At 47.4% G+C, this 25,827-nt stretch overlaps 1 protein-coding gene across 1 annotated transcript in view; it reads right to left on the reverse strand.

Moving 5' to 3' along the window:
- Positions 1 to 25,827, reverse strand: part of CHD7 (chromodomain helicase DNA binding protein 7) — a 444,235-nt gene that overhangs the window by 130,350 nt on the left and 288,058 nt on the right. The window contains exons 41-42 of the mRNA XM_067712237.1: positions 3,143 to 3,207; positions 2,185 to 2,257 (exon numbers count right to left, since the gene is read on the reverse strand). The gene's annotated coding sequence lies outside the window, so the exon portion shown is untranslated. The remainder of the gene's footprint in view (positions 1 to 2,184; positions 2,258 to 3,142; positions 3,208 to 25,827) is intronic.

The following is a 25,827-nucleotide window of genomic DNA, read 5'->3' on the forward strand; positions in this document are numbered from 1 at the left end:
AATACGTGCGTTCACAGACTTCTCCCAACACCCGGCTCCCCTATCTATACATCTGCTCGTGCCAAACAGATTTGTCCAATCAATACCTCCACGTGTTAATCTTTAAAGATGTCATCTTGGGGTGCTTCCCTGGTGGCGCCGTGGTTAAGAATCCACCTGCCAATGCAGGGGACACGGGTTCGAGCCCTGGTCCGGGAAGATCCCACATGCCACGGAGCAACTAAGCCCCGTGCGTCACAACTACTGAGCCTGCGCTCTAGAACCCACGAGCCACAACTACTGAAGCCTGCCTGCCACAACTGCTGAAGCCTGCCTGCCACAACTACTGAAGCCCATGCACCTAGAGCCCGTGCTCCGCAACAACGGAAGCCATCGCCATGAGAAGCCCGCGCACCGCAACGAAGAGCCAACGCAGCCAAAAAAAAAATTGTTTTTAAAGGTGTCATCTTGTGCTCGCAGCTTAGCCCATCAATACTTTTCTATTATACCCCGAAAATATTCTCTTAATTGCTTATCACAGAATGGTTGATTCACCGCTAACCAAGATCGTGTTTTAGAATGTGAACGTTAGAATCAGATGACTTCGAGGGGAACGATATTGTAAGTCAGATGACTTCATATGAGTATATTTAGTGTATCACCTCAAACATGCTGATGCCAAGTGAAAAATGGACAACCATGCAGATATTTGTCATATTCCAACCAGACCCTGGATATTCTAAACACACAGCCCATCAGTTTTCTGGTGCAAATGGGAACGCGCAGAGAGGCAAACACAACAACACTAGAGAAAATATTCAGGAAAGAAACGCAAAATGGTAAATCATGGTGGTGCTGACACTTTTTGAACTTGACCTTAAAGATCTCAACAGCAAAAGAGAGTTATTTTTAAGTGGGTCAAACTATAAATTTATGTGGTGATACGGACCCAAAGCAAAGGTGACACACATATAGAATTTTGAGTTAGACACTCATTTTACCTATTTTATTCATTCCACTCCAACTTTTGACATTTGATGAGCCCCGCTTAGTATTCAATTTCCAAACCCCTAGAGCAGATGCCTAATGTCTACTGAATCCTTTTTAATTCCATAGTTTGTGTGTGTGCGTGTGTGTGTAAAACACAACGTAAGGCAGGGAAGGGAATAGTTTTTTGTAAAGTACAAGATCCATATTAACGCACAGCCTTGTTGGCTTTTATTGGGAGACAGTGTGAGTCTCCTTGAAACATTGTCTCGCCCGTGGGCGTGACGGTGTGATGGATATGATCACGGTCATTTCCTTCCTGCATTCCTTGCCCTATTGGACCAGGCATGGGATGGTGGTAATCTTACAAAAACTCCCCAAGATTTGTTTATTACTGGAGGTTTATTTAAGGCTGTCACCATCACCTGTATCCATTAGTAACCTCACAGGTTCTTAAAGGGACACTAGTAACAATACTCGATTTAAAAAAAAAGACTCTCCTGAATTTTAGTAAAAGCCCACTTGAAAGGTGTTTCTTTGCTCCACTTGTCCACTACCTTCCCATCCCTTTTAAGAACCATTTTGAGTTGTATCCACTTTTCCACAAAAAAATACTTCAGGACGTCTTTAACAAGTCAATGTTATGTAGTGAGGTGCACTAAAGAAAATAAAAATAAAAATGCTCTACACTCCTTTTTTTTTTTTTTGTCTGCACCATGGGGCATGCGGGATCTTAGTTCCCCGACCAGGGATCAAACCCTCGCCCCCTGCAGTGGAAGCGCAGAGTCTTAACCGCCGGACCGCCAGGGAAGTCCAAAAATGCTCTACACTCGAGTGAAATTGAATTCTCATGATCTGACTTGGTTTTGAAATGTTTATTTACTAACATGAAAAGAAAAACCAAATCCAGCCTAAAGTTGTAGTTGTTTCCTCATATCTACTGACACTAACCCGAATTCAACACGTGTACCGAGTGGTGGCTGTGCTCGTCGTGTTCTACAGATACCAAGACAAGTTAGCTTCTGGAAGGTTACTACAAACCCCGTATAGGATAAGCTCAACGCCCACGGCGTCCAGCAAAGAACTAAGCCTCTGACCAACTACTCCCTGGGAAAAACAGCTGCATCGATGAAAAACTGAAAAGATGAACCAGGCAAGTCCCTAAGGAGTATTTATGGAAGAGGCCTCACCTTTCAGAGCACCAGCAAAAGCTCTCACCTGAGCCTTCTGTCTGGACACCACACACGGGCACATCAGGACAGTCAGCCATTTGTATGCGCTGGTCCTGCATCTGCAAATTCAACCAACGGTAGATGGAAAGTATTCAAAAAAAATTCCAAAAAGCCAAACTTGAATTTGCCGTGCTGTCAACTATTTACATAGCATTTACACTGTATTAGGTATTACAAGTAACCTAGCGATGATTTAACGTATACGGGAGGGTGTGCGCAGGTTATATTTGAACACTACGCCGTTTTATATAAGGGATTTGGGCATCCTCAGATTCTGGCATCCATGAGGGGTCCTGGAATCAATCCCCCTCGGATACCGAGGGACCACGGTACCTTAGCATGCAGTTTGCGGGTCCATAGAGCTTAACTCTGTTCAAAATCATATTAAGGGTCTGCAAAAAAGGTGCATAAGGCACTATGTTTTGAAGTGCCTGATCTGTCAGCGTGAAAAATTTTTTTGTGTCCAGATGTGTGAAGCGAAATAGAAGACAGCTACACCCACTAGTAACCACACTGTGCACACGACAGTAATGCCGCACAGACTTCAGCGCTACGTATGCTTTACCCAGGATTCAGCGGTTAGGTCAGGGCCAGGCTGGAGACCTCCTGAGGCCTCGTTTAGTGAGCTGTCAACCCCCCTCCACACACACATGCGCACACACACACACACTCCCCACCACCACCATCACCACCACCATCATCACCACCACCACCGCCACCGCCACCACCACCACCATCATCACCACCACCACCACCGCCGCCGCCACCGCCGCCGCCGCCGCCACCGCCACCGCCACCACCGCCACCGCCGCCGCCACCACCACCACCACCACCACCATCACACACCAATTTCCCCGCAGGGAAGATAAGCCTCCCACTCTTCGAAATAAGAGAAGTCGTTTTGGAATACCAGAATATACCGACAGCTGCATTAACTTTCTCACCTTCTGTGTGAGTTTGCAAGGGTTGCCGTCACGAAGAAACAGCAGAAATGTATCGTCTCACAGTTCTGGAGGTGAGAAATATGAGATCAAGGTGTCAGCAGAATTAGTTCCTTCTGGGGGCCCTGAGAGAAGCGCCTTTCCCCTTGGTGTGTAAATGGCCATCTTCTGTGTCCTCACGTGGTCTTCCCTCTGTGTGTGTCTGTGTCCTAATCTTCCCTTCTTATAAGGACACCAGCCATATTGGATGAGGGCCCGCCCTAATGACCTCATTTAACTTGATTACCTCTGTACAGACGCTGTCTCCAAATAAGGCCACATATTGAGGTACTAGGGGGTTAGAATTTCAACACGTGAATTTGGAGGGGGACACAATTCAGCCCATACCTCCTTCCTACAGGGAATCTGGTGTCAGATAGCACAACCTTTAGACACTTTGTTTCTGGTTTTCTCCATAAAAGAATAAGCCAAACAGATTAAAGACTGAGTTTGGGGGAGCTAATTCATACCCGTGTTTCTTTGCCAACTCCTTTATATTCAGTAGAGGAAAAAACCCATGAAACAAATTATTATATTAGACAGGAGCTAGAAAGCCATAATGCTAAGGCAGGTAGACCAGGATGCAAGAGGGTGACTCCAGGCCACGGCACACGGACTGCGTGCTGGCTGGTTGGAGAAGCCTTGGGGAACTTGCACGAAAGCAGGACCGTGACATAACTGTCCCCAAATGGATCCTCCTGGTAATACTACCAACACAACGTGAAGTGCACGGTCAAGACACTTAGAAGAGTTTGCCTTCAGTCATCAGATGAAGCAAAGGTGATTCCACCTTGAACATTAACGACCCGACCAAAGAGTCTTTGATTTTTCTTCTGAGTAGCAAGGAGGGAGGCTCTCAGGCCCTGCGTCCTTTAAGAATGGGATTTTCTGCATTAAATGCAAGCTCAGTAACAAACCCATCTAGCACCGTTCCGTCTGCTTTTCTTGAACCAAATGAAGGCTGTTACTTAGTTTTGACGCTTGCCTGGAAAATAAAGTGGTCGCACAATCTCCAGAGATCTGTAACTTCACACGTGCAGAAGAACTATAAATTATGTGCTTTTGTTCCCAACCCGGCAACTGCTTCCTTACACTTCTTTCCTGTACAAACATCTGAAGAAAATGCTTGGAAACTGTGGGGAATGGTGGTGTAGGGAGAGAGGCTTCCTTTTAAGGAGAGGGAAGGAGAGTTCCTTTGGAGGATGAGAAAAACATTCTCTGAACTGTGGGGCTTGGTGAGGTGAACTTAACTTTTCAGAGGCGGTTCTAGCATCTCATTTGAATTGATTAATAACAGTGAAAATCTCCCTGAGAAAGCACAAAATAGACCATCCCAAACTCAGCAAAAAAAAGCCCAGAACACCATCTGTTGCTATGTTGAACCATTTGACTGGGAAAGGAGGTGGCTGACAAATTAGAAGGCTCGCACATAAATACCTACTCTGAGTCCTCTGCTTGGGACCCTCGTTGGGACATGTGGATTACTATGTTCTTAAAACACTGTGAAAGCACGTGAGTGGCACATTTACGGAACTTTAGTGAAGCAACGTAGATTAAGCAAAGGTGTCAGAGAAGTTTGAAGTAAGGAACATGTTAACGCTGCTTTGAAGGGATTTCCCTCCTAAAACACATAGAATTATCACTTGATGGTTGTTTATTTGCTAAACGGGATGACTACATTGAACACAGTTTAAACCAACCTCTACAACAATGGATGGTTTGCAGTTGCCCTGACCACGCCAGAATTCGACTCTGTCTTAGAGTGTTGAAGGGAAAAAATTTCCCTGGGAATAAAATACTTTTTAAAACATCGCACATGGCAAGATTCAGCGTTGTCTTTATCTGGGAAATCATGCTCTTGGCATATCGGCAGTCACCGTCTCTGCGCATCAATGTTCTCTTTAAACAGTGTCTTGCAAGAGCAGAGACTGGCGTTTGGTAATGAAGGAATGGCTTCCCAGATCAGCCGGGTAAACAGCAGTTTGATTAGATCATCTGGCCTTTAATAAAGAAGAATGGGAGCAGCAGAGCTGCTAGCAGACCAAACCGTGCTGGCTTTGCAGCGGGAACAGAAAACCCTCCTCCGGCCTCGACAGCAAATCTCCCTGGGTTGTCCCCGCGACTTCAAGTTGACCCACAACGGCAAAGCCCAAGGGAGCAGTTAACACACTCGCTGAGAGCTCGGTCCTGCCTAGGATGTTTACAGTGACGAGTGCGAAGCGGCCACACCGGCCTTCGGCGCCGCTCCCGGAGCTCCGGAGACGGCGGTCGTGCCCGAACCGGCCGGTAGATGGCGCACCGAGCCACCGACACAGCCTACTCGGCTTGGGCCGGCGAAACGAGCAAGGATTTTGATTCATCAAAAACATAAATTCTACGTGATGAACAATAATAATAAAGGAAATTGACTACTGGGCACCATAGAGATGAATTTTTAAAGCCCCGAAATCAAGTAATTTGAGATTATTTAATTTAATTTACTAAATTTGAATAACTGCAGTGTGATGATGCATGGCAGGGCATTTAGGTTTTATAGCTTCTAAATGCTCCTCTTTAGGGCGATTGCTCAGTTGCATGGTCGCCAGAGAACTCTGTCCCCATCTCCAAGCCCTGTAAACAAATCGAGGAAAGAATAATTACACGTTGGGAAAAAGGCAGGGGGAAATGTATGGAGGGGAGAGAGAGCCCAGTAACAAAATCTCCCCCTTTTTCGGGCAATACACCACCTCAGAAGTACTCCGAGGCCAGTGTTGGAGACCTTCTCAATATAAGCACAGCAGCTGAGCCTAAGCTAAGGGCTTTCTAGGCGCTTCTCGAAGTAGGATCCTCATCTCTTAATAAAACAAATAAGATCGACAACAATATTTACATTCACGTCTAAATTTTTTTAAGTTGGTGAATATGCATCTTTAATAGCTTCTAAACCCACAAATGAGGACACCGTAAAACTCAGAGATTCTGTTCATCTTTTGATCCACGAACACTTTCTGCAAGCAGACGCAAACAAGTCCTTTGGTAAAAGTTCAGCCCCCGCCTTCCCCTCCGTGTAGCTCCAACGCACACGTTCTGTGCGCACAAACACGCATGTGTGTCTGCGTGCACATACACACGTATCGGTTCAGATATCTCCGAGTGTGAAAAATAAATAAATAAATAAAGGCAACTTAAAAAATCACACAATATATACATATCTCCTGGTGTGTACACATGCATGGGGGGATACACACGCTGTCTGTGTACCCCTCTCCTCTATTGTTTTCAGCATAACTGATTTTGGCACCAGCGCTTTAGCACTTTGGAAGGGCCTTCATTAGCACTGGGACAGTGTCCAAAAAGGATCCAGAAAAATCAACACATGGCTGCTCTTGTTCTCACGATAAATGACAGCTTTGGTGGAAAACAACAACAGTCAAGAAGCAAAACAAAAATCAAAAAGCAACAAGAGTAGCGATGGCATGAATAGAGGAAGTCAGACATCACTAAACTCAGAGTTTTTAAATTCAAATTTATTTATTTATTCCATTTTTACAACTCTCTTCCTTTGCCACTAACCCTCTGGGTACTTTCGCACCATTAAAAATACAAATAGTGCAAGTATATTCAAGACCCTAATGGACAAAAAACACAACAATCATGGGGCTTACGTCTCTTTATAGACACAAACATGCTTATTATATTCTTTAAAATGTGAAACAGGTAAGGGGCACGTTTATGTAACTTTACTGTTATGGTGTGGCATGAGCTGCCCATAAACTATAGCAGCCCCCAATTGAAGGCTGTCCCTTGAGCTTTGCATACCAATAATCCACAAATCTTTGGAACTGGGGTTCTGAAGAGATGAGCCTTTCTTGGAAACTAGAATCTCCCTAATTACCTGAAAGTCTTGTCTCAAAACCATTAATGGGAACTTTTGGGCAGCTCAGATGCCATGAGACTGTGAAAAGAATGCAGTAATTTCTAAACTAGTCAAAAACCCAGTACCATTCAATATGTGTGTGTGTGTCCTCACACCATACCTTAATAGGCTGATGATAAATCACACTTTGAAGGAAAGCAGTAATCAAACAAACTACAGAAGACTTTGATTCAAAGGGTTAATTCTTCTGCTCTTCAGCTGTCAAAACAATAGTGGAAAATTGAAGTGTGCATGGCCCTTTAAGGCTCTAGGCTCTGCTCCGGAGACCAGGCAGCAAGGGAGAAAACCCCATTGGGTGTTAAGAAATGAGAAGTTATTGTGCTATTCATTCCTCTTTGCTTTCTCTTTCCTTTGCCTTCTCTTTCCTCAGTTTCTCAGTTAGATTTTGTGAGTTGTTTGTCATGGGAGGGTCTTGAAATTGTTCAAGGAAAAGGGAAAAAGGAACAGGGAAGCAGTAAAACAATTAAAAAAGAAAAAGAAGGGAGGAAGTACATGGGATTTGTAGGCATGTGTTTTCTCCCTTCTCTTCTTTTTTCTTTTTAAATTGTTTCACTGCTTTCCCCTTCCTTTTTCCCTTTTCCTTGAAAACTTTCGAGACCCTCCTTGCTTCAGGACAGGAAAAGGATGAGTGCAGGGTGGGCTAGAACCGCCTTTATGGGGAGCCCTGCAGGATGCTGGTGGCGAAGATCCAAAGGAGAAGGCTGGACATGAGTAGGTAGCAAGAGAAGCCTCTGAAAGAAACAAATCTTAAGCTTTAAGACATCCTGGAAGAACAGCTCTGGAGTAATTCAGAATCAGGAACAGCCTGAGAGCGTAATCACAGCAGAGAGGAAGCAGTGCGTCTCCAAATTAACTCATTGCTGCCACAAATATTAATTAAGCGCCTCTCATGTGACAGGTACCCATTAAGCACTAGGCATGTGAACGTAAACTAGCTGCTTCTTCTCAATGCCTTTCTTACGTGGAACACGGCCACCATCTTGTCTGAATTCACACTCAGTCAGTGCACAAAATCCTCTAACTCAGGAGGCAGAGGTGAAAACCCTTGTGAGTCTGTGGACCAAGAGGAAATTGAGTCCATCTCTCCTGATCACGGCACGCTGAACGAGCACCCTCTCAGGAGCTCAGCGGTTATTCCAAACTATAGCTTAAGTATCTGTGGACAACATTTCATCCTTAGAAATGGCTCCATTTCACCCCGTTGCTGATCATCATTATGAATAAACTCATGCTGGACAGACTGTCTCACTCTCCAAGAAGGACCAGAAAGCCGACTGACAGGTCTCCAACAGGAGAGATTCCAAGTAGAATGGAGGCTACTTCTCAACAGCCTGTTCAATAACTCCACAATATGAGGACAGAAACAACCTGGAGTTTGGCAGGCAGACCAATGTCAACACTCTCTATATTTACTTATTTATTGGCAGTTTGGAAGGCAGCCACAATTTATGGTCCTTCATTCCCAAATCGAGGGAGTGATGCTTCCTGCCAACAACATTTCCACACCACCTGACCGGTCTCTCTCTGCACAAGCCAGGAGGGGAATGGGTCCAGGACAGTCGTTGTTAGCCGCCATGTTTGTAACATATTTAATGCTGCCCATACTCCCAAAGATGCCCACTGGAGGAGAGAGCGGGCTGCAAGCTCTCCGACGTGGCTTAGCTCTCGCGAAAGGAAGGTTTGGAAGGGCAGAACCTGACCGTCCACACCCAGCCAGCCACACAGCCGCAGTGTAGTCAAGCCCACACTGGCATTCTGTTTGGAAGGAGCAACTTGAGGGTTATGCGAGGACCACGGAGACGGTTCCAGAGAGTTTCATGTCCATGTGGGTGAGGATATGTTTGGGAAATCTGAGAAACAGCCAAGGACATGAAGATTTGTTTGAATGGAGCAAAGAGGGAAAGGTAGAATGGGGTTGTGGGACCTGTAACCGGCTTCAGAATGATACTGGGAGAGTGAGCCTGTCCTTGAGAGGAAGCAGTGGTTCTCAACCTCTGGCACAGCTAGAACAAGAGAAATTTGGGGCATTTGAGAGCTGGACAGGTCCTTAGCAATTATCTAGTCTGAACTCTTCACTTGACAGACGATGAAGTTTATTTTTTAGGGCAAGATTCTGGACTAGAAGTAGGTCCCCTCGGTCTAAATGGAGGGCTGGATTCTCACAATTGGCTGACAACAGCACCCAAAGGATCGGTTTAGACGTTATTAGAAGCACAGACACATCACCAAAGGCACTCCAGCCACAGGTTAAATTCTAGATCAAGGTAAGCAAGTGTGTTCAGTCAGGAGCACAGCACACCCCTTGCCAGACGTTGAGAGACCTCCTGAAATCCTTATGATGGGATCAGACCACACTGCTTCAGAAAGCAAAGGGACTGTGGGAAGGGGGTACAGGCCAAGTTCGACCTGTCCAAGCACAGGAGAATGTGGTTTTATGAAAGTGCTGGAGTCAGCCTAGTTATAAAATCCAGAGAGCCTTCTAGACAAGCAGCTCAATGGCCACTCTCCAGTTGCTCCCTTGAGCTGATAGGCAATTTCATGGGAAGCAGGTTGTGGACACACCGTGTAAGTTACTAAAGCTCGGTGGACCTCCCCCACGGCTGCAGCGTGAAATTTCCTGTTTGCTCCACAACCTCCAAATTCAAAGCAAAATTGCCACCAGCTGTGCTTTCAACTTTCTCTGTTGCAAGTGAAGAGCAAAGCATCTTTGAGGATAACGTAAGTGGAGAAAAATTTAGGGAACCCCTTCTGCACCAAGAGTTCGTCAAGCCTGACTCAAGTCAAAGCCAACCCCAGCACTTGAAGAGAAGTCATCTGTTCTCAAAGATGGCATCCTGCCTAGCCCAATAGGTGAAGTAATGAGCCTGGACTGGAAGTCGAAGAAGACCAGAGGTCTTATCTTTCTGATAAGAAAATGCACACTCAAGATTTAAGTGGGTCCACAGGAGAAATATGACCAGAACCGTTTCAGCAGTTTAAACATTCATCATTGTTGCAGAAATGAGTTGTGTTATATTTTCAGTACCCGAAACACCTTGCTCTCCTTTTCACCCTGTATCTTTGCACACACCATTCCCTCTGCCATTCCCCAACCCGTGTTCCATCTCCACTTGGCCAACTCCTGCTCATCCTTCAAAACCCAACACAAATATCTTCTCAAGTGAAATCTCCTATTACTTCCTTAGTGGAATTAGGGACTACCCTCCTCTGTGATTCCAGGTATAAAATATTACATTTTATACATCTGATCACAGTATTAACATTGATCACATTAAACTGCAAGAAACAGTAAGGAGGAGAGAAAATAACAAGAGCTTTGGTGTCAGAGATAAGAGACTGTATCTCCCAACTCCTCCATTTACAAACTGTGTCCTTGAGCAAATTATCTAATCTTCCTCATCCTTCCTGCAATTCCATCTACAAAATGGGGCCAATAATGCCTGCTTTAGAGTATTCTTGTGAAGATCACATGAGATTGGCAAATAAAGCCCCTAGTGCTAGGTCTGACTCATAGCCAGTGCTCGACAAATTAGTCCCCGCCCCTTTCTCCTCCCTCCAAAGGCAAAAGCACGCTTTTCATCATTGTGTCCTCAATATTGAATTGAACACACTAAGGATTTAATACATGAAATCAGGCAATGAATATGATAACTAAGGGCAAACAGGGGCCAGTTTTTAATCACAGAATGCCAGGCCTAGAGAGGGCCCTAAACCCATGGCATTTGACCAGATGATTATCATGGAGGAAGTTCAGAGACGGAAAGCCGCAGGGCCCTTCTCTCGTGCTTGCAGACCAGGACTCTCCCACTTTCTCCCCACCAGCACATACTTACTGCTTTTCAGGGTTGCAGACCAGAGCCTGAGCGGGCCTCTCTGGGGGTGCATTTTAGCCGGCCTTTCTGCCCATGGACTTGGAGACCAGTACGAGTCTGGTGGCTGCTTTAGTAGGAATCCTGTCCAGCTCTTAGTGGTTAAGTTCAATTTCTCATCATCCACACAAATAAAGCTTCATTCAAATTGGAGATGATAGATGGTTAACAGGCATGAGAAAACGTGTTGTGCTACACTCAGAAAGGATGCAAAAACACATTGCCTTCTGGAGAGGCAGGGAAATGGCGGCACCAGAACGCACCCGGCTTCTTGCACCTTCGTGTCTGGCTAGACGGTTTTACGGCATTTAGCAGCACCGTGCGAAGGCACCCACGGCATCCCATAAGTCTCACAAAACAGCGTTTTCATGTGCTAATGGCAACGGAATCAGAAACACATGGACTTAATTTCCTCCAAGATACCCAGGGGTATCAAAATCAATGCAGGAAAGCCATTTGGCTAACTACACTGGGGGCTTTTCTGAGCCCAGAAATGGTGAGAAATTGTGGGAGATGGCTGCTGAGCCCAGAAATCCCACCAGGCTCAGCCCTCCCCGAGCACAGCCCTGGCCTAATGTGATGTGAAGCCCCGGCTGTGCTTTTGGAGAGAGGCAGGTGCTTGCCGTGTGGTACCTTCACGGCCGCCATCTCCGCAGAGTTCCTGCTTTCTGCTGTCCATTCATTCGCTCAGCTGCTCCCACCACAGAGCCGTCAGGGAGATCTCACTTTGGCAGCAGATCGGGATCCCTGCCTGAAAGTTGATAGAGGTTGAGCTATTTGCAGAAATAATACTTTCCAGACGTACTAAACAGTATCCCTCCTTCCAGATGGAGTGGCATTAGCGTTGCTTCCAGCCATTTCCTCACCTTCTGGTGTACTTGTCAGCTCTCGCATATGCATCACAAGCCTTCCATATTCTGGGGAATCTCGGAAAACTGCTCAAACCCTCAGCTTCTCACCACTTGCCTGCACAAATGCGTGCGTGCGCGCACACACACACACGCACACACACACACACACACACAGAGTCTCCACTGTTCTGTATGCACATACAGTTTTCTTCCTCCACGTCTTGGGAGTCAACTTAGATTTTCCAAGAGTGCTAATCACTAACTGTGATCGTTTAGCAGCTCGGGGAATTAACAGGCTTGAATACGTGGGACACCAAAGAATTCCCTTGGCGTGGTGGTGAGTTCCACCATCCGCAGTCACCGATGACTTTGCTACTCACATTGTCCTTTGGTGGCCTCTGGTTTTCAACGTCAGAAAGAGCCCTTGGTGAAGAGACTACTCCCTGGCCCCAAATCAACCTCCTGAGAGACAAATGAGGCCACTTTGCGTTCGTGGCCCATAAGACACTTTGGGTTGCAGGACCCCATAGTATTACATCCATGTGCTGCTACTCCTCATTGAGAAATTGCCCGGCTCGCCATATTGTGTGTGAACTCTGGATGGCTGAAACATGCCCAGGCTAGAAATCAGGTCCTTCTCCCAGGTCCTGTGTTAAGGTCCTTCCCAGTTCTCAGGACTACTGAAGTTACTTACATGCACTCAAGTCTGCAGACTAAAGTGGTTGATGGAGCACTGGGCCACATGGTGAAAGTCCAGTATGGCAGCCGTGCTCATTCGTCTACCAGTAAGTGTCCCTGTTGGTTTGCCATCCTGCCTCCCTTTCTAATTCCCTCCTGAAGCTGAGCTTCCCTTGTCAGGGGGAGGGGGAAGGGGAGGAGAAGGGAGGGGAGGGGAGGGGAGGGGAGGGGAGGGGAGGGGAGAGGGGAGGGGAGGGGAGGGGAGGGGTGGGGAGGGGAGAGGGGAGGGGAGGGGAGGGGAGGGGTGGGGAGGGGAGAGGGGAGGGGAGGGGAGGGGAGGGGAGAGGGGAGGAGAGGGGGGAGGGGAGGGGGGAGGGGAGGGGGAGGGGGAGGGGAGGGGGGAGGGGAGGGGAGGGGAGGGGAGGGGGAGGGGAGGGGGAGGGGGAGGGGAGGGGGAGGGGAGGGGGAGGGGAGGGGAAGGGAGGGGAGGGGGGAGGGGAGGGGGAGGGGGAGAGGAGGGGGAGGGGAGGGGGGAGGGGAGGGGAGGGGAGGGGGAGGGGAGGGGAGGGGAGGGGAGGGGAGGGGAAGGGAGGGGAGGGGAGGGGAGGGGAGGGGAAGGGAGGGGAAGGGAGGGGGAGGGGGAGGGGATATTACACACACACACACACAGAACCCCTTGCCCTCCTCACTCTCATTTCTCAGTTTGGCTGGGTTTTGTCCCTGAGTGGGATATGCTCTCCCCAAAATCTGAGATCTGTCCTGTTTCTGCCTCACATCCTGGGGTGGATGCAGGAGTGGGGCTGGCTTCTCAGAAGAGCCTGACGTTGGAGACACTCAGCACTACCAGAGTCTGTGAAAGTCAGGCTGAGCAGCCGAGGCCGATTACTAAACACAATGAAGACAAGATAAAACGAGAAAGCCGTTTAAAAAATATAGACCAGTGGATATAATGGATACCTTCCTCTTCAACTCGGCTCTTCAACTGTTACTCAGATCAGTAGCTCCTGTGTGACCCTGGGCAAGTTTCTTAACCCTTCTGTGCCTCAGAGGCCCCACCTGTAAAGTCAGGCTAACACCAGTAAATACCTCATAGGTTTGTTACGTGGATCGAATGAGATAAGGCATGTAAGTGCTGAGAACAAGCGTGAATACGCTAAGCAGTCTCTAAGTGCAGGCTGGTAAACAAACCGTGAATTTTCTTTTTGCCTCCAGGAAAGCTTACTTCCTATTACCTTCCACGCTTTTAGGGACTAAAAAGTCCTTGGCTCTTGACCCAGCAATTGTTACCAGAAGACATGATATTTGTAACACTTCTGGCTCATTATGGTCACTGAGATGCTCTCATCCTTTTGCTGTGTGAGGTGAGTCACTGATGGTCACATCTTGCTCCACGCGGGACCCTCACTGATGAGCTACTTTTTCTTCTGGAAAGGCACTGTCCTCATCATCTCAGGGAAGATCTCACACATTCGAACATAATTTCTTGTTTTATTTTTAGTATTCTACTATTTGTGTTTTTATTTTATTTTTTTATTGACGTACAGTTGATTTACAACGTTGTGCTAGTTTCTGGTATACAGCAAAGTGTGCTGGTGTACAGCAAAGAATATATATATATTCTTTTTCAGATTCTTTTCCATTATAGATTATCACAAGATATTGAATACCATTCCCTGGGCTATACAGTAGGTCCTTGTTGTTTTTCTGTTTTATATATAGTAGTGTGTATCTGTTAATCCCAAATTCCCGACTTATTCCTCCCCCCCTTTCCCCTTTGGTGACCATAAGTTTGTTTTCCATGTCTGTGAGTCTGTTTCTGTTTTGTAAGTAAGTTCATTTGTATCATATTTTAGATCCCACACGTGATATCATATGGTATTTGCCTTTCTCTATCTGACTTGCTTCACTTAGTATGATAATCTCCAGGTCCATCCGTGTTGCTGCAAATGGTATTATTTCACTTTTTATGGCTGAGTAATATTCCACTGTATATATGTGCCACATCTTCTTTATCCATTCATCTGTTGACGGACATTTAGGTTGCTTCCATGTCTTGGCTCTTGTAAACAGTCAAGCCTAATTTCTTGATCCCTACATCTTTTGATCTTGCTAGAGTGACAGAGATAAGCTCATTTTGCAACTGGTGTACCCAACTGTGCTATGTCCTTCCGATCAGGAAAGGAGAGAGCTTAGCAGTCAAATAATTGCTTCATCTGATCACCTGTGTATCTTCCACCTTGATCAAGTCTTCATGGGCTTTGAACCTTTCTACCCAAAGCTGGGCAGATTTGCCATGTTTCTTAAAATCCCCAAACTTTTTTCCTTGATGGTTCAAAACAAATAAAAGCAACAGCAAAAAGGCGTTTTTTTAAAAAATAAGTTACAGCAATCTTTTTAACATTTCAAAATGCATCTTATTGCTTCATTGATGGATACAAATCAACTGTTCCACATCCATCTTCTTGATGTGCACACTCTTTAATTTCTGGAAGTCCCAAAGAGCAAAATATCCCCCTTCCCAATTCTTTCTGCTACTGCTGTTGGTAACGGAAAATGAAATATATTAGTTACCACCCATCAACCCAGGCTTCTAATTACATTGTGAGACCTGCTCATTAAAGCAGGTATGGGGTGCAGAGCAAGAAAGGAGGTGTTTCCATTTAGCCCATGATGGGAGTAACAAGTGTGCTCAGCCTGACACACCAGCTCCACGAGGGGAATACCTTAAACAATCCCATCCACACAGATTTACTTCAACCAGGTGATATTTTAATGAGCCAACCCCAGTGCTCCCTGGATGACATGATGCCTCATGTCACACCATGAGAGGGGCACACCACCTTTAAAAGAAAAAAGATCACTAAAAAAGCCAGAGCGTTGACACTTGCAGATGAGTTGAATTCCCTTTGTCCTGTGGACATGCACGATGCTCGAGAGCCCCAAGTGCGAGGAGTTGATTTCTGCTGTCATCAGACCTGACCCGCACTCCCCTAGGAGCCCGCGGCCTGTCTGCTGCAATGACAGGAGAGAGAGCCAGCCTGTGACTTGGGGTCCTCAGCTGTGCAGCACCGCAGGCCACATCCAGCCCTGACGAGGGCAGCTGGATCGCATGAATTTTTAAAGTAAAACAACGGATTTGGGGGGGGAGGGGCAGGGGGCATCTCTCCCCACCCCACCCCCTTGTGAAATCCCCACAGAAGAAAAGCACGGACCCAGCATGTTGATTTTGGCAGAGGTACACACAGTCCCTCTGTTCGGAAGAGGAGCTGACACGTGCAGATTTGCAGAGAAGCCATTCCAAAAGGTTAATTAAATATTACCATTGTTTTCTGAGCTATTAATGCATATTCTTTTATTTCTTCATGTGAAAGCCTTCTCCCTACACAAAATCAGAGTTTGGATTTGCTTCCCAAACCCTTCCCCTTTTTGAAGCCTGGAAAGAGGATGACCGAGGGACCCAGAGAGAGAGAGAGAGAGAGAGAGACAGGAGATGCAGAATGCAGTTTGGAGCTGAGCAAGGAGGGGCTGTTGTCTGAAATGAAGTCCCTGAAACACACTCCCAGCTGCAGCTGCGGATTGGAATCGTGTGGTTCAAGGAAGGTTCTAGAAAGGGGCCAGGAAGGAACCTCTGCTCTTTCCACCTGTATTTATTGGCTGATGTAACTGGCCACTGGAGCTGAGGAATTGCCAGCCTACGGCCTTCGGTGATTCCGGGGAGGCTCAGGCTGGGATGAGTGAGGCCTGAGGCCAGAACACGGCCCACCCTGCACTGCCTGTCTGTCCCCTACCTCCTCCAAGCCACGCTGCTTTCTCCCTGCCCAGGGTGGGGCGTCCTGAGGTCGGCAGGACAAGACCCTCGATGCAAATGGGAGAGGGATTCCAAGACAGACGGCGAGGGAAAAGAAGACGGAGGTCAGGGAGAGGCCGAGGTTCCTCCCCGGCAGGGAGTGCCACCTCTGGGACCGCAGTTGCCAAGAGCCCTGAGCCGCGAGGAGCGCAGCAGTCTGCGGGCAACCTCTCCAGACGACACGTCTTCCAGAGCAAGCGGGACATGTTTGGTTTGCAAAGTCAAGATGCCTCCCTGGATGTGGGATGCGGCAGTGAACCTACAGCGTAATGAATGAAAAACAAAGGACAGCGTGAAGACAGGTGGTGACTTGCCGGATTGGGGGGTGTGCTGGCGTGGATGGGAAGAGGCAGCACAGGCGGTGCCAAGTTGGGCCGCGCAGTCCTGCCCAGGACACCGACCCCGAAGCTCTGCCCTCCCCACCCACCCCTGTACCTGCCCTGCATCTGCGGAGGGCTGGCACCCCACGGTGCTTCCACATGCAGACTTTGCCGCCCGAAGACCTGGGGTCAAAGCCGGCACTCTGGCCGGGCTTCCTTAATGTTTCTCATTTCCTAATGGCTTCGCTTTTAAACACAAATGGCTATGCTGTGGGGTTGTTAAAATGAAAAGAAAAAGTACGGGAGGTGCCCGATATATAGTAAGTGCTCTCGCAAAGGAAGGGAAGCGAGGGAGAGTCAGCGCAAGCTAGCCGCGGGGAGTGGAGGAGAGCATGGGGGAGGGGGCCTGGATACCTCGCCCTGTGGGAGCATCTGTTAACAGGCCACCCTGGAGCATCCTGGGTCCAGCTTCCCTGGATGAGCTCATGCCTGTCTCTGATGGTCCTGACAGGATTCTCATGCTGGTGCGGTCACCTTGACACACTAGCTACCCACATCTAGGGCTGAGCCCCTGCATGCGCGTGAGGCTTGGTGGTGACCTGTCTGGGATGGAAAGTGCCAAAGCTAAGTGTGTGTCCGCACAGGCCACAGCTGGAGAAGCAGAAAGGGCAAGCGCACACGCGTCCTTGTGAGCAGGTTGTAAGTGCTGAGATGTGCCCTCCGGGGAGAAGTGCTGGGTCTCCTGTAAGGTTGGTGTCCCGGGGACAGGGATGGCAGGAAAATGATGTCCCAGATTCAGGGACCTTGGGCTGAATTCATTACAACCAGGTGTGCATTGGCACCATAAGGAAATGTCAGGGGGCGTTAAAGAAGCCCCCCTACACACACACAGACCCTGCTCTTCATGTGGCTTACACCACATCATGGGGACCAGAGACCGAGAGGGTTAACAGTGACAGCGAATGACAGAGCACAGTGCTAGTGAGAAGGGGTGCGGTCAGGCAGTCAGAGTCACGGGAGGGAGCTGGCAGAAAGGCCAGCCGCACAGAGAGACAGCCGGTCGAGGTAGGGTGGGTGTGGCAGACACCCACTGGGTTGTCTAGGGAACACCACACCCCACCACTGGCAAGTGGGCAGCAGCGAGAACATGCCCACTGGACACTGGTAACCAACGTGAGGGTAGACAGAGCCCCAGCTCCCTGGCTCTGAGCTGACTGTTCCAGAAGCAGACTCCTGACTAGAGTTGCCAAACTCGGCAAATAAAGATACAGGATGTCCTGTTAAACTTGAATCTTAGATAATCAATTAATAACTCTGTAGTATAAGTATAGCCCATGCAACTTTGGGGAGATACTTATAACTAAAAAATAATGAGCTGTTTCTCTGAAACTCTCATCTGCTTGGACATCCTCTACTTTATCTGGCATATCCCTCCTCCTGACCCAAACTGGGCCCTCGAGAGTGCTTTCTGCAGGATGCAATGAAAAGAGAACAGAGTCTCCCTCTTTCCAGGGGCTAAAAGTTCAAGATGTTGTCTGACACATGAAGAAGGCCAACCAACCAAGGGAGAGAATGAGACGAGGACAGAAGTCAGAAGTCAGCAAGAGGCAGAGACAAAGGGAACAAGATGCTGACGGCATCCGAGGCCAAGTTCACGCCTCTTCCCTGCCTTCCCCGCAGGGGGTTATTCTGCTTTCTACTTGCCGATCCCTACTCCCTGCCCACCCTGCCCTAGCCCCCAGCTCCTGTGGACAGAGGAGAAGGCAGAGGCATTGTAATTCATCAGCTCAATGGTAATAAATACAAGCAAATGTACCTTTCGCACAAGAAGGCCAGAGTTACTATGTTATATGGTACATGGTCAAAGCCACATTACAAGAAGAAATACCATTTCTTATATAGACCAGACTGGGTGTTCTTCAAAAGGAAATTAATCGTCAGGATGGTGAATTGTGTTTGATTTGCAAATTTAAGGAGAATACAGCCAGTGTTGAAACATACACCTTCACCCAGTCAGTCCACAGAGCCAGAAGTCCCCCTGCGAACAAAGCTCACGGACACCTAAGTACCTAAAATTTGAATGACAAATTATTTACCACGAATAATAGGCCCTGGGTTCATATCCTACAAACCAGTAAGAAAAACACTGTCAGCACCTCCCCCCCCAAAATGGGCAAGGGGATATTTGCAAAAGAAATATAAATTTCTAATAAACATATGAAAAATGTTTAATCTCATTAATAAGCGAACAAATATAGACACAAACATTGAAATGGCCTTTTTAGACTGTTAAATTGGCAAATTAAGAAAAGCAGTTCCAGGGGCTTCCCTGGTGGCGCAGTGGTTAAGAATCCGCCTGCCAATGCAGGGGACGCGGGTTCATTCCCTGGTCCGGGAAGATCCCACGTGCTGCGGAGCAACCAGGCCCGTGAGCCACAACTACTGAGCCTGCGCTCTAGAGCCCACGAGCCACAGCTACTGAGCCCACGCACCGCAACTGCTGAAGCCCACGCGCCTGGAGCCTGTGCTCCGCAGCAGGAGAGGCTGCTGCAGTGAGAGGCCCGTGCACTGCAACGAAGAGTAGCCCCCGCTCACCGCAACTGGAGAAAGCCCACATGCAGCAACAAAGGCCCAACTCAGCCAAAAATAAATAAATAAAATTTATTTAAAAAAAAAAGAAAGAAAAGCAGTTCTGGACTCACAGATTTAAAGAACAAATTTACAGTTACCGGGGGGAAGGATGGGGGGAGGGCCAGACTGGGAGTTTGGGATTGACATGTACACACTGCTATATTTAAAATAGATAACCAACAAGGACCTACTATAGGGCACAGGGAACTCTGCTCAATACTCAATAACCTAAATGAGAAAAGAATTTGAAAAAGAATAGATACATGTACATGTATAATGGAATCACTTTGCTGTACACCTGAAACTAACACAACATTGTTAATCAACTCTATTTCAATATAAAAGAAAAATTTAAAAAGAAAGGTAGTTCTACTGAATGCAGCCCAGGGTACAATGGTGTGAGCATTCTTTTGCATGAATCTTGTGTCCCTAATATGCAAAGAACTTCTGCAAAATAATAAATGACAAAGAACCCAGGAGAAAAATGGGCAAAGGGATTGAACAGGCAATTCACAGAAGAGTTACAAGTGGTCAAGATAGATGAGAGAGATTTCAGTCTAGATGGTGATTTTGATTTAGGATAGAACTCATCCTCACGATCAGAGAAGGTCAGGATTAAACACGACACCAGCTCTTGGCCTATGATGTCATAAGTACTGATAACTTCTACTCCTCGGCAGGACATTGGGAAAGAGCCAGTCTCACACACTATTGGTAGGCGTCAACATTCCTACAGCATTTTTAAGGGATAATTCCACAGTATCTATTTAAAGCGCCCTAAAATCTCTGACGGCTCTATGTTCCTTCCTTGAAGATATTGCTTATTCTCCTCCTTGTAAAAGGAAATTCCCAATGCTTAGTGTCTCAGGAAATAAGAATTATTCCGTGGGCGCCCCCCCCCAAACACATTTTTTAAATTTTCAAACAATGGAGTTATTTTCCCTGGGTTCTGACCCATTTTCTCTCTATTCCGGGCATTCTTTGATGAATCATGTCTCATTCTTTAACATTCCATTAAGAATGAGGCGACCTATGTGGGCACAGTATTATTCTTAAAAAACAAAGCATAAATGCCCGAGCAATGTAACAAAGTAAGTACGTTTTCAGCAAAGATGGGGAAACAGTGATTGTGTTGAGTGGGTGAGGATCTCCTACACGCTGAGAATCTAAGCAGCTCTGCTAAGTCCTCCTTTTCCGTCTTTGGAATTTTTCCCACTGCCCCTTCAGCTAAGCATCTTCCCTCCTTCAAGATTTCCTTCGTTCAGGGCAGGAGTCCCTGAGCCTGGAATCCTGCCCTGTCCCATCTCGTCAAGCTGTCTCCTGAAATCATTCTACCAGCTCCTGAGACCTCCCTTCCTCCACAAACCGCCCCCAGCTGAGAGCAGAGTGACTCTCCTCCAGCTGCCCACCTGTTTGGAGCCACGGCGGCTCCCTCTCTCCCCCTCCCGTTGTCTGGACTGAACAGCAGCGGGCTCTACGGCGTCCTGTCCGCTAAATGGCTGCAGCATCCTCCACGTCCTTTTCTATGCCCGTCTGCATCCAGAGAAGCCGGAGCCCGAGTTTATCAACATGCTTTGCTTAGATCAGCAACTCGGGACGCTGTGGAGCGACATTTGTGTTCTCTGAGATCACCTTGCAGGGCATCACCAAGGACCAGAGTCCTGTGGCTCGGCACACTAGGCTCGCATTTATGGTCAAGTTGAGACTTCTCGAACCTCTCTGTGCCTGTCTCAGTGTCCCTGGGATACAGTAATGACTTAAACTGGCAAGTAATGACTTAAACTGGCTGACTTAAACTGGCAAGATCTGAAAATCAAACGAATGATAGTGACTTCAGTGAAACGGAGGTCTGGCTTTCCTTTAAATGGTTAAAACACCACTAACAAGTGGATCTAAATATTCAGATCTACCCTCCTGCAATTGTATTTTCCTCTTCTGTGATTCAGCGTCGCTGTAATTGAACTGAATTCCACAAGACTAGAAATCTGGTATCTAGGACTATAAAACACCTTCAGTTGGTAAAATATTTAGGAAGTTTTCTTTTAAGTCCTTTTTCAGATTTTGTCTCTCTCCACCGTTAAAATGAATTTCACACCCATTTTCCCCCTTTTACCTTTGGGAAAGATGCTTGCTTTTACAGCCTCCTCTTAATGTCAAAACAAAAGATCTCTTATACTTCTTAGAATCTTGAGATCCTTTTCTGGTAAAGAGGAAAACAAATGTGCTCTAATTAAGGCAATCGGGGAAGTATTGGGTCACTGCAGACCACAGCTAACCCTCTCTAACTTCCATGAACTGGTAGCTCAAATATTAATAGACAACATGAAACAAGAAAATGCCAGGAATCACACAATTTTTCACTCATTTACCCTTAATTTTTTCCTGAAGTGTTGTGTGCATTTTTGTAAGCCACAGTTTGAATGATGTACAGTTTAGGGTGAGATACAAAGAGATAAGTTTACAAGATCATATAAAATTATATTCTGGAGTCAACAGTGCTACCGTAGAGCAGAGGATTTTTCTTCCTTTCCCGTCCTCTGTCAGGAAACAAGAGAAACAGAACAAGATCAGGGTCTAAATCTTGGTTCATGTGAGTAATGTTTTATTTCACGTAGGCACTGACAAAAAGACCCCAAGGAGGACAAACAATAATAGATAATAAATTATAGATGCTAGAAAATTGAAGGACATTATGCTTCAGCATTTCTGCCTTCTAATCAACCAGGAGGGATGAGATGTCCTTCTTCATCTGTCTGCTTACAGACCGTTTGTTCATTCACACCCACTGTGTCGTGGGTCACCTGCACAGGACCTCAGCAGACAGACTGTAAAAGCAGGTGAGCGGCCGCTGACTGCTGAACCCCTGCCTCCCTCCCCCTCCGGCCATCTGATTTGGTCCAAGGGCATCCTTGAGAGCGCAGAGAGATGAGGAATGATGCTCCTCTCGGTGGCAAGAAGGGGCCGTGAAGGCTCACAGGTCCCAGCCTCTGCAGAACCTTTGTCGGCATCGAGGTCTCCATCCGCGCCTCCCTCCCACACCAAGCATACAATCCCTTCCCCAAATCCAGAAGATCAGCAGTAATTGATTTGGCTTCTGGCCCGTCCCCTTCTGGGGCAAAAGCAACAGTACAGTTCACTAGCTCTTTCTGATGTCTCCCTGCCCTCCTTTAAAGAGAACCCTCGTGTCTGATTAAAATCGGTCATGCGCCAGTCCTGGAGTGAAGAGGTGCTATTTATTTCCGTCAAGTTCTGCTTGGAAGGTTTGAGGCTTCCTCCTACCAGACATTTTACTAGTAAACAGAAAAGTTACCCATACTGTCATGCTCGCCCTGACCTGCAAGCTAGTGAACAATAAATCTTAATTACAGTTAAATGCCAAATCTGCAAAGAATGAGGCAGCGCCAGTCAGCTGTGAATCGGCCTGCGCGCCTCGGCCGGGGTGCAGCTGCAGGAATACATAAATTAGTTCGTGATTTGTTTGTGCCAGAACCATCAGTTGAGGCTGGTTCTTAAAAGCATTTCCAGTATCAGTGGACACTCAGGCATTCATCCTATCGCCATGTCAAATACAGGTGGCCTCTGGGAAGTTTTATCTTAAAGGACCTTCAGCATTATGCTTGGGTTAATAAGAAAGCGCTGTTTCTAAATATCTCGGCAGTTTTCCAAAATAGCGCTCAGTCTCCTGACATCTGCTCCATCCATACTTGTTACCTTTGGATTTGTTCGGGGAGCCGCTGAATAACCTTTTTGTTAGCAATCTCTTTTTTGCACCGTGCAGGGCTACTGGAGTGCAGGCAGGCATCCATGCAGGGGCCTTTTTTTTTTTTTCCTGCTGCTGCAAAGCTCATGAGCTCCTTGCTATTCAAGCGTTTGCTTGTCATCATGTTAAATAAAGCCACCCTGGTGTCCCCTCGCCTGGGTCCTCTTGACATATTGGCACCTATATGCAAGAATTAGAAAGATGATTGCCCACATAACTCTGTTCAATGGCTTCAGGCTGTTCTATCAATTTTGAGACTGACAGGAGGTCGGAGATGGAACGGAAGAAAGAATGGAGTTTGGGCTGCTCCGTGCTTGGTCCCATGAATCAATCTGCAATCTACTCATATTATTCTAGACGCAGATCCTGTTCTCATTGGGAGTCAATCATCTGCTAGATGCCCCTACCGGCAGGTTCCCAATAATAAGGTAGGCTCTGGTTCCCCCGAGCCTCTGAAATCAGCAGAGGGTGGTGGCAGGCCCGGGGTGCGATGCTATTTCACTAAAGAGGAGGTGGATACGTAAGTGGGTAAAAGGGAAGCAGAAAAACCCTTTCCCGACAGAGGTGGCGGGAAGAGAGTTGCAGAGTAGGCAGCTTTCTGTTGCATTTTTAAGAAAAGTGTAAGAGGGTGCATTATTCCGTGCTTAGATGGAGACGTCAATTTCACTTGGGATTCCCCGCGCGGAGAGGCAGCCCCTTCCTGCCCTAGGCCGCCTGCTCCCCCAGCATCCCGGCGGCCCCGCCGCCTCTCCGGGCTCTTCCCGGCTCTTGCAGGGCCCCATCCTGTCACCAGCGGTCCTGCTTCCTGTTTGTGTTGCCGCTTTGTTGCTTCCTGGCGGCCATCCGGAGCCGCCCTTCTGCTGCGCCTCCGCCCCGGGACTGGCTCTCTTCCCAGCTCTCTCTTGTGCTAGCAAATCTGTCTCCCTCCGTCTCGGTCTAAACCCCACGTTTTTAAAGGACCCGTCCTGGTGCTGGAGTCCTTGCCGCCAAGTCCCGCGGGGTGAGGGCCGGCCTCTCCCACGTGCTCTGATCCTCTGCAGACCTTTATCCGAAGAGCTGGTTCAAAGCATTTTTGCATTTGCTACCTCACCTGCCCTTTTGCATTCTTTTGAGGAGGGGCCAAGGGTTGTTTCCCGTTTGTATTGATTGAGAAAGAGGCCCAGAGAGACTGAGGGTTGACTTGGTCCTGAGGAAGAGTGGGGTGATTAGCAATCTGCTCACCCGGGCTGCAGGCTGCGAGCCTGACAGCATGCACCCTGGTCCAGTTTGTACTGCAGGCCAAGCCTTTCCAGGCCTCCTGGCATTTTAATCTCCCGTAGGCGTCATTAGCTTTATTTTAAACCTTGGAAACAAGGTTCACAGAAGCTATCATCTTGCCCAGGGTCACACAGCTGGCAGCACACTGCCTGACTCAAATCTTCCCTCTGCAGGTCCCACTGCGCTTCCCCCAATGACACCCGAGTCTCCTCCAGGGCTCTGCCCAAATGCCACCCCACAGATGAATCTTCTTTACATTGTTCAGTTCCAAATAGAACTCTCTGTCCCTTCACCCATCTTTATTTATCTTTGGAGCATTTATCTTTCTTTGGAGCATTTATCACTACCCAATAAGTATTATATACCAATACCCAATAATTATTATATATATATAAAATAAGTATTTTATTTTTTTATTATTAAAAAATATTTTTTTTCTTGTCTAATTGTTGCTAGCATGTGTTAGGAAGTTTGACTATTTTGATCCCTGCTGTATCCTCCCGGTCATTGGCAGGCATTTAATAAATATCTGTGGAAGGAAGGAAAGAAGGAAGAGAGGGAGGGAGGGAGGGAGGGAGGAGGGGGGAGGGAGGAAGGGGGTGCAAGGCTTTCAAGCTCGAAGCTAAATCAGTCATAATGTTTGGCCAGGTTGCCAGAAATGTCAGGCAACAATCCCATCTACATATGGAGAACTCGGGCATGAGGTGGACATGTTCAGGATTCTACCATAAAACACTGGTCGATCTAGGACTAGACCATCAAATTCTGGACTAACAGACTAAGCTATCGTCAGTTATCCTAGCAGTGGCTTCCTGCCCCCTGGAAATCCTGTCCGGGAGCTGTTTTATTACGCTTCTCCAAGTTTTCCTCCTGCACGCTGCAAAACTCTTGCCTAGACGTCGCTAATCCAACCACCAACACTCCATCGCTCCTGGGATGCAGAAGGTGGCAGGCCTGTTGAGCTGACCCCTATGCCTTCCAGACAGTACATATAGAACTTACTGCCTTCCTGCTGGCCACTCCCCAGATCCATACATTTTTTTAAGTCAAAGACTGTAATTCCGGTGTTTGCCTGGATCATGGAAGTAAGCCCTTCCGGTGTTTAAAATCCCTCACGCTCAGAGGATCCAAGAGGAAGTGTTTGGACCAGGACCCCCTAGAGTCCTGGTCCACTAGAAGCCCCCCTAGAAGTCCCACACGTGAAACAGAGTCCCTTCAGAAACCCCCTCTCTTTTTTTGTCCTTTAAGTGTTTTCCTCTGAGCTGCAGAGAACCCGCCAGGGACGGAAGACAGCATATTTGCAAGTCCCTTCCTGGCCTCTGCCTCTGCGCCCAGGAAAGAGACATCTACCAAAGTCAAATGTGGGGCAGCAGATCTGATGTGCTAGACCAGACCAAGGTCAAAACCCAGCTGCTCTCCCTGCTTTTCTTTTCTTTCTTCCACGTATGGTCCTTTTAGCCAGTCAACTTAACAGAGATGAACCCCAAAAGAAAATTGACTCTAAATGGAAAGCTTTCACT

The sequence above is a fragment of the Pseudorca crassidens genome, chromosome 17 (assembly GCF_039906515.1).
Source record: "Pseudorca crassidens isolate mPseCra1 chromosome 17, mPseCra1.hap1, whole genome shotgun sequence".
In the NCBI taxonomy this organism is placed as follows: Eukaryota; Metazoa; Chordata; class Mammalia; order Artiodactyla; family Delphinidae; genus Pseudorca; species Pseudorca crassidens.